The following is a 9,635-nucleotide window of genomic DNA, read 5'->3' on the forward strand; positions in this document are numbered from 1 at the left end:
GGTTTGTATTAGTTTATGGGGTCTGTGTTTAGGGGGCCAGGTCTAGGGTCTGTATTAGTTTAGGGGTCTTTATTTAGGGGTCTGTATTAGTTTAGGGGGTCTGGTCTTGGGTCTGTATTAAGAGGGCCAGGTCTGGGGTTGGGTCTGTATTACTTTAGGGAGCCGGGTCTGGGGTCTTTATTAGTGTAGGGGATCAGGTCTGGGGTCTGTATTTTGGGGTCTGGTCTGAGGTCTGTATTTATTTAGTTTGCTTGTTCTGGGGTCTGTATTTGTTTAGTGGGTCTGGTCTGGGGACTGCAATAGTTTAGGAGGTTTGGGTCTGTATGTATTCTATGATCTAGTCTGGGGTCCAAATTTATTAGTCTAAGTAAAAGGGGTTGTCCGGGCACATCGATAGGTAATCAGTATAAAACACGGTCTGTGCCCGGACAACCCCTTTAATGTATGGGCCTGGGCCTTGGTGTCTAAATTTGTATGTTTCAATAGAGGCTGGAAATGGCCGCAGAAGCGAGGAGCAAAGATGTTTCATCAGGAGAAGTCGCCATAACGGTCCGCGTCAGACGGAGAAGTAAAGAAAACTACTCCATTCAGAGAAGACATCACCTGTGAGTCACTGGATCTATACGGGATCTGAACCCTCTCCTGACATGTCTGTTGTAGGAAATCAGTGTACCCAGGACTAATAGACAAATGCGTGTTACCATTCCCATTGTCAAGAGGATGTGTCCCTACACAGTGTGATATTGTCAGCGATGGTTGGAGACTGTCAGTATGTAGGGTCACAGCCCTGTGAAAGGGGAATCGTAACAAACATTTGTCAGTGCTCGCACAAAAAGGTGGTCACTATAGACAGGTCAGAGCGGCGGTGGGGAATGGGGACCCAAGTTTGTGGAACAGCCCAGGGCCGTTGGTCTACTAAATCTGCCACTGGTCAGTATGATCATGGAGATGGATCAGAGATGTGAGGCTGCCGTATTGTTGCCTCTTCAACTCTGGTCACATCTAAATCTATGACAATTTTGGCTGGCTGCCACTGGAACCAGTGAACGACACGTCCACAGAGATCCTTCGTGGCTTCCCAAATTCCTATAATACAATAAAGATTACTGTAGTGTAGTTCAGACTACATAAAGAAAGGTGCTTACTGTATAGATACTGAACAAGAAGGGGACTCCTAAAGATGTTAGCTCAGAAGTTATATTGTAAATGCAGCTTTGGATGCGTCTGGAGTATAAAAAATTATATTACTGAAGATATGAAAAACCTTTGATAGGATACTCAACATATATATATATATATATATATATATATATATATATATATATATATATATATATATATATATATATATATATATTACACACCTAGAGGTAACCTTTGAGCAGCTGTGTACACAGACGGCAGGAGGCACATAGTAAAGGCCCTCTATTATGGTACCCGATTTTGCCTCCCAGGAAAATGGGCCTGGTGTTTGCCCTCCATCCACCGATGCATTTACCATGAATCTTGGGCCAATACCCCACCACTTACAATACAGAGGTCAATCAAGAAAATGTGAAATTCCTGCACCCACCACAAGGGGGAGAGCACTATAGATGGATTACCCAGCTTCTAATGACCTATCAATCACCTTCTCTCCTCCTAATACACAGACTTCAGGACACAGATCTCTCCTCCTAATACACAGACATCAGTACACAGATCTCTCCTACTAATACACAGACATCAGGACACACAGACCTCTCCTCCTAATACACAGACATCAGTACACAAACCTCTCCTCCTAATACACAGACATCAGCACACAGACCTCTCCTCCTAATACACAGACATCAGCACACAGACCTCTCCTCCTCCTAATACACATACATCAGCACACAGACCTCTCCTCCTCCTAATACACATACATCAGTACACACAGACCTCTCCTCCTAATACACAGACATCAGCACACAGACCTCTCCTCCTAATACACAGACATCAGTACACAGACCTCTCCTCCTAATACACAGACATCAGCACACAGACCTCTCCTCCTAATACACAGACATCAGTACACAGACCTCTCCTCCTAATACACAGACATCAGGACACACAGACCTCTCCTCCTAATACACAGACCTCTCCTCCTAATACACAGACATCAGGACACACAGACCTCTCCTCCTAATACACAGACATCAGTACACAGACCTCTCCTCCTAATACACAGACATCAGGACACACAGACCTCTCCTCCTAATACACAGACCTCTCCTCCTAATACACAGACATCAGTACACAGACCTCTCCTCCTAATACACAGACATCAGGACACATAGACCTCTCCTCCTAATACACAGACCTCTCCTCCTAATACACAGACATCAGGACACAGACCACTCCTCCTAATACACAGACATCAGTACACAGACCTCTCCTCCTAATACACAGACATCAGGACACACAGACCTCTCCTACTAATACACAGAAATCAGGACACAGACCTCTCCTCCTAATACACAGACATCAGTACATAGACCTCTCCTAATACACAGACCTCTCCTCCTAATACACAGACATCAGGACACACAGACCTCTCCTCCTAATACACAGACATCAGTATACACAGACCTTTCCTCCTAATACACAGACATCAGTACATAGACCTCTCCTCCTAATACACAGACATCAGTACACACAGACCTCTCCTCCTAATACACAGACATCAGTACACAGACCTCTCCTCCTAATACACAGACATCAGTACACAGACCTCTCCTCCTAATACACAGACATCAGCACACAGACCTCTCCTCCTAATACACAGACATCAGCACACAGACCTCTCCTCCTAATACACAGACATCAGCACACAGACCTCTCCTCCCTAATACACAGACATCAGGGCACACAGACCTCTCCTCCTAATACACAGACATCAGGACACACAGACCTCTCCTCCTAATACACAGACATCAGGACACACAGACCTCTCCTCCTAATACACAGACCTCTCCTCCTAATACACAGACATCAGGACACACAGACCTCTCCTCCTAATACACAGAATCAGGACACACAGACCTCTCCTCCTAATACACAGCCATCAGGACACACAGACCTCTCCTCCTAATACACAGCCATCAGGACACACAGACCTCTCCTACTAATACACAGACATCAGGACACAGACCTCTCCTCCTAATACACAGACATCAGGACACACAGACCTCTCCTCCTAATACACAGACATCAGGACACACAGACCTCTCCTCCTAATACACAGACATCAGTACACAAACCTCTCCTCCTAATACACAGACATCAGCACACAGACCTCTCCTCCTAATACACAGACATCAGGACACACAGACCTCTCCTCCTAATACACAGACATCAGTACACAAACCTCTCCTCCTAATACACAGACATCAGGACACACAGACCTCTCCTCCCAATACACAGACCTCTCCTCCCAATACACAGACATCAGTACACAGACCTCTCCTCCTAATACACAGACATCAGGACACAGACCTCTCCTCCTAATACACAGACATCAGGACACACAGACCTCTCCTACTAATACACAGACATCAGGACACAGACCTCTCCTCCTAATACACAGACATCAGGACACACAGACCTCTCCTACTAATACACAGACATCAGGACACAGACCTCTCCTCCTAATACACAGACATCAGTACACAGACCTCTCCTCCTAATACACAGACATCAGGACACAGACCTCTCCTCCTAATACACAGTCATCAGGACACACAGACCTTTCCTCCTAATACACAGACATCAGGACACAGACCTCTCCACCTAATACACAGACATCAGCACACAGACCTCTCCTCCTAATACACAGCCATCAGGACACACAGACCTTTCCTCCTAATACACAGACATCAGGACACACCGACCTCTCCTCCTAATACACAGAGATCAGGACACACAGACCTCTCCTCCTAATACACAGACATCAGGACACACAGACCTCTCCACCTAATACACAGAGATCAGGACACACAGACCTCTCCTCCTAATACAAAGACATCAGTACACAGACTTCTCCTCCTAATACACAGACATCAGGACACACAGACCTCTCCTACTAATACACAGAGATCAGGACACACAGACCTCTCCTCCTAATACACAGAGATCAGGACACACAGACCTCTCCTCCTAATACACAGACATCAGTACACACAGACCTCTCCTCCTAATACACAGACATCAGGACACACCGACCTCTCCTCCTAATACACAGACATCAGGACACACAGACCTCTCCTCCTAATACACATACATCAGCACACAGACCTCTCCTACTAATACACAGAGATCAGAACACACAGACCTCTCCTCCTAATACACAGACATCAGTACACACAGACCTCTCCTCCTAATACACAGACATCAGGACACACAGACCTCTCCTCCTAATACACAGACATCAAGACACACGGACCTCTCCTCCTAATACACAGACATCAGGACACACAGACCTCTCCTCCTAATACAGACATCAGCACACAGACCTCTCCTCCTAATACACAGACATCAGTACACAGACCTCTCTTCCTAATACACAAACATCAGGACACACAGACCTCTCCTCCTAATACACAGACATCAGTACACAGACCTCTCCTCCTAATACACAGACATCAGGACACAGACCTCTCCTCCTAATACACAGACATCAGCACACAGACCTCTCCTCCTAATACACAGACATCAGTACACAGACCTCTCCTCCTAATACACAGACATCAGTACACACAGACCTCTCCTCCTAATACACAGAGATCAGGACACACAGACCTCTCCTCCTAATACACAGACATCAGTACACAGACCTCTCCTCCTAATACACAGACATCAGTACACACAGACCTCTCCTCCTAATACACAGACATCAGTACACACAGACCTCTCCTCCTAATACACAGACCTCTCCTCCTAATACACAGACATCAGGACACACAGACCTCTCCTCCTAATACACAGACCTCAGTACACACAGACCTCTCCTCCTAATACACAGACCTCTCCTCCTAATATACAGACATCAGTACACACAGACCTCTCCTCCTAATACACAGACATCAGTACACACAGACCTCTCCTCCTAATACACAGACATCAGTACACACAGACCTCTCCTCCTAATACACAGACATCAGGACACACAGACCTCTCCTCCTAATACACAGACATCAGCACACAGACCTCTCCTCCTAATACACAGACATCAGTACACACAGACCTCTCCTCCTAATATACAGACATCAGTACACACAGATCTCTCCTACTAATACACAGACATCAGTACACAGACCTCTCCTCCTAATACACAGACATCAGTACACACAGACCTCTCCTCCTAATACACAGACCTCAGTACACAGACCTCTCCTCCTAATACACAGACATCAGGACACACAGACCTCTCCTCCTATTACACAGACCTCTCCTCCTAATAAACAGACATCAGCACACAGACCTCTCCTCCTAATACACAGACATCAGGACACACAGACCTCTCCTCCTAATACACAGACATCAGGACACACAGACCTCTCCTCCTAATACACAGACATCAGGAGACACAGACCTCTCCTCCTAATACACAGACATCAGGACACACAGACCTCTCCTCCTAATACACAGACATCAGGACACACAGACCTCTCCTCCTAATACACAGACATCAGCACACAGACATCAGGACACACAGACCTCTCCTCCTAATACACAGACATCAGTACACAGACCTCTCCTCCTAATACACAGACATCAGGACACACAGACCTCTCCTCCTAATACACAGACATCAGTACACATAGACCTCTCCTCCTAATACACAGACATCAGGACACACAGACCTCTCCTCCTAATACACAGACACCAGGACACACAGACCTCTCCTCCTAATACACAGACATCAGTACACACAGACCTCTCCTCCTAATACACAGACATCAGTACACAGACATCAGCACACAGACCTCTCCTCCTAATACACAGCCATCAGCACACAGACCTCTCCTCCTAATACACAGACCTCAGTACACAGACCTCTCCTCCTAATACACAGACATCAGGAGACACAGACCTCTCCTCCTAATACACAGACATCAGGACACACAGACCTCTCCTCCTAATATACAGACATCAGGACACACAGACCTCTCCTCCTAATACACAGACATCAGGACACACAGACCTCTCCTCCTAATATACAGACATCAGGACACACAGACCTCTCCTACTAATACACAGACATCAGGACACACAGACCTCTCCTCCTAATACACAGACATCAGTACACACAGACCTCTCCTCCTAATACACAGACATCAGTACACCCAGACCTCTCCTCCTAATACACAGACATCAGTACACACAGACCTCTCCTCCTAATACACAGACATCAGCACACACCGACCTCTCCTCCTAATACACAGACATCAGTATACACAGACCTCTCCTCCTAATACACAGACATCAGTACACACAGACCTCTCCTCCTAATACACAGACATCAGTATACACAGACCTCTCCTCCTAATACACAGACATCAGTACATAGACCTCTCCTCCTAATACACAGATATCAGTACATAGACCTCTCCTCCTAATACACATACATCAGTACACAGACCTCTCCTCCTAATACACAGACATCAGTACACACAGACCTCTCCTCCTAATACACAGACATCAGCACACACAGACCTCTCCTCCTAATACACAGACATCAGTACACACAGACCTCTCCTCCTAATACACAGGCATCAGGACACACAGACCTCTCCTCCTAATACACAGACATCAGGACACACAGACCTCTCCTCCTAATACACAGACCTCTCCTCCTAATACACAGACATCAGTACACACAGACCTCTCCTCCTAATACACAGACATCAGTACACACAGACCTCTCCTCTTAGTACACAGACATCAGTACACAGACCTCTCCTCCTAATACACAGACATCAGTACACACAGACCTCTCCTCCTAATACACAGACATCAGGACACACAGACCTCTCCTACTAATACACAGACATCAGGACACAGACCTCTCCTCCTAATACACAGACATCAGGACACACAGACCTCTCCTCCTAATACACAGACATCAGGACACACAGACCTCTCCTCCTAATACACAGACATCAGTACACACAGACCTCTCCTCCTAATACACAGACATCAGTACACAGACCTCTCCTCCTAATACACAGACATCAGTACACACAGACCTCTCCTCCTAATACACAGACATCAGTACACAGACCTCTCCTCCTAATACACAGACATCAGGACACAGACCTCTCCTCCTAATACACAGACATCAGTACACACAGACCTTTCCTCCTAATACACATACATCAGTACACAGACCTCTCCTCCTAATACACATACATCAGGACACACAGACCTCTCCTCCTAATACACAGACATCAGTACACACAGACCTCTCCTCCTAATACACAGACATCAGCACACACCGACCTCTCCTCCTAATACACAGACATCAGTATACACAGACCTCTCCTCCTAATACACAGACATCAGTACACACAGACCTCTCCTCCTAATACACAGACATCAGTACACACAGACCTCTCCTCCTAATACACAGACATCAGTACATAGACCTCTCCTCCTAATACACAGACATCAGTACACAGACCTCTCCTCCTAATACACAGACATCAGCACACAGACCTCTCCTCCTAATACACAGACATCAGTACACACAGACCTCTCCTCCTAATACACAGACATCAGTACACACAGACCTCTCCTCCTAATACACAGACATCAGTACATAGACCTCTCCTCCTAATACACAGACATCAGTACACACAGACCTCTCCTCCTAATACACATACATCAGGACACAGACCTCTCCTCCTAATACACAGACATCAGTACACAGACCTCTCCTCCTAATACACAGACATCAGTACACACAGACCTCTCCTCCTAATACACAGACATCAGGACACAGACCTCTCCTCCTAATACACAGACATCAGGACACAGACCTCTCCTCCTAATACACAGACATCAGGACACACAGACCTCTCCTAATACACAGACATCAGTACACACAGACCTCTCCTCCTAATACACAGACATCAGCACACAGACCTCTCCTCCTAATACACAGACATCAGTACACACAGACCTCTCCTCCTAATACACAGACATCAGTTCACACAGACCTCTCCACCTAATACAGACATCAGTACACACAGACCTCTCCTCCTAATACACAGACATCAGTACACAGACCTCTCCTCCTAATACACAGACCTCTCCTCCTAATACAGACATCCCGTACACAGACCTCTCCTCCTAATACACAGACATCAGTACACAAACCTCTCCTCCTAATACACAGACATCAGTACACAGACCTCTCCTAACACACAGACCTCTCCACCTAATACACAGACATCAGTACACAGACCTCTCCTCCTAATACACAGACATCAGCACACACAGACCTCTCCTCCTAATACACAGACATCAGGACACAGACCTCTCCTCCTAATACACAGACATCAGGACACACAGACCTCTCCTCCTAATACACAGACATCAGTATACACAGACCTCTCCTCCTAATACACAGACACCAAGACACGGATCGCCGTCCCCTCATTTTTTGACATTGTCTTGTCACCTTCCCGTTTTCATGCCTTCTCTTGCTCCTATAGGTGACATCAATGCCTCTGTGTATGAGCAATGTCTCGCTCCATCCTCCTATTACACAGGCAGCAGGATTTTCTCCTCTCCTCTCTGCGGTTGCATCATGAAGCACCATTGTCACTTGTCCATATTCCTGCCTTTCAGAGGCACATCATGCAGGTCTCATACCTTCTTCTGTTATCCAGACCTCAGAGCTCATACATCCCCTGTATTAGGCAGACACATACACCAGCACCCATATATACATGTACAGGATATATAGAATATAGGCAGTGTTACCGACCGATGAATTGTGGGTGGCAGTCCTTGGTATTCTTCCTATGTCTTTCTCTCTTCTAGTCTCCGTGCATCTGTCTCCCTATATCATCTCTATGTGCCCTCCCCAGTTCGAAATCCTTTTTCTGCTCCCCTCCCCCTCTATAGAAGAAAGAAAAGCACCCCCTCCATCTCTCTCGCCCTCCCTCCATCTCGCTCACCCTCCCTCCATCTCTCTCCCTGTCCCTGCTTTCCTCCCACATCCAGCTTTCATTCAGAGGCCTGGGCATGAAATGGGCACATGGATAGTGAGAGATGCTGGCCTCTGAGATCATGAAGAATTCATTAAGGAAAGGAAGGGGTGCATTCATCTGGCACTTGTCTCTTCTCTGGTTGATGGCACGTGACATACCCTCACCACCGTAGATACAGAATATAAAGGGAATGTCTGTACCAGGCATTATTGAGGGGCAGTGGGCCTTGGTGGGCAAAATAATCTTTATTCTCTTACAATGCACTTGATACCTACTAAGAAGGGTGAAGATGAAGGGCAAAGCTTGCCACACTTAAAAAATAGGTGATAAAGAAAATATAAAAAATATGTAACACAACCATAAACACTGGTGTAATGTAATAATCACAGGACG

At 46.3% G+C, this 9,635-nt stretch overlaps 1 protein-coding gene across 1 annotated transcript in view; it reads right to left on the reverse strand.

The window, feature by feature from the left end:
• Positions 1 to 9,130, reverse strand: part of NAT16 (N-acetyltransferase 16 (putative)) — a 34,104-nt gene extending 24,974 nt beyond the window's left edge. The window contains exon 1 of the mRNA XM_075859192.1: positions 9,017 to 9,130. The gene's annotated coding sequence lies outside the window, so the exon portion shown is untranslated. The remainder of the gene's footprint in view (positions 1 to 9,016) is intronic.
• Positions 9,131 to 9,635: the final 505 nt, after the last annotated feature.

This window comes from Rhinoderma darwinii, chromosome 3 (genome assembly GCF_050947455.1).
Source record: "Rhinoderma darwinii isolate aRhiDar2 chromosome 3, aRhiDar2.hap1, whole genome shotgun sequence".
NCBI lineage: Eukaryota > Metazoa > Chordata > Amphibia > Anura > Rhinodermatidae > Rhinoderma > Rhinoderma darwinii.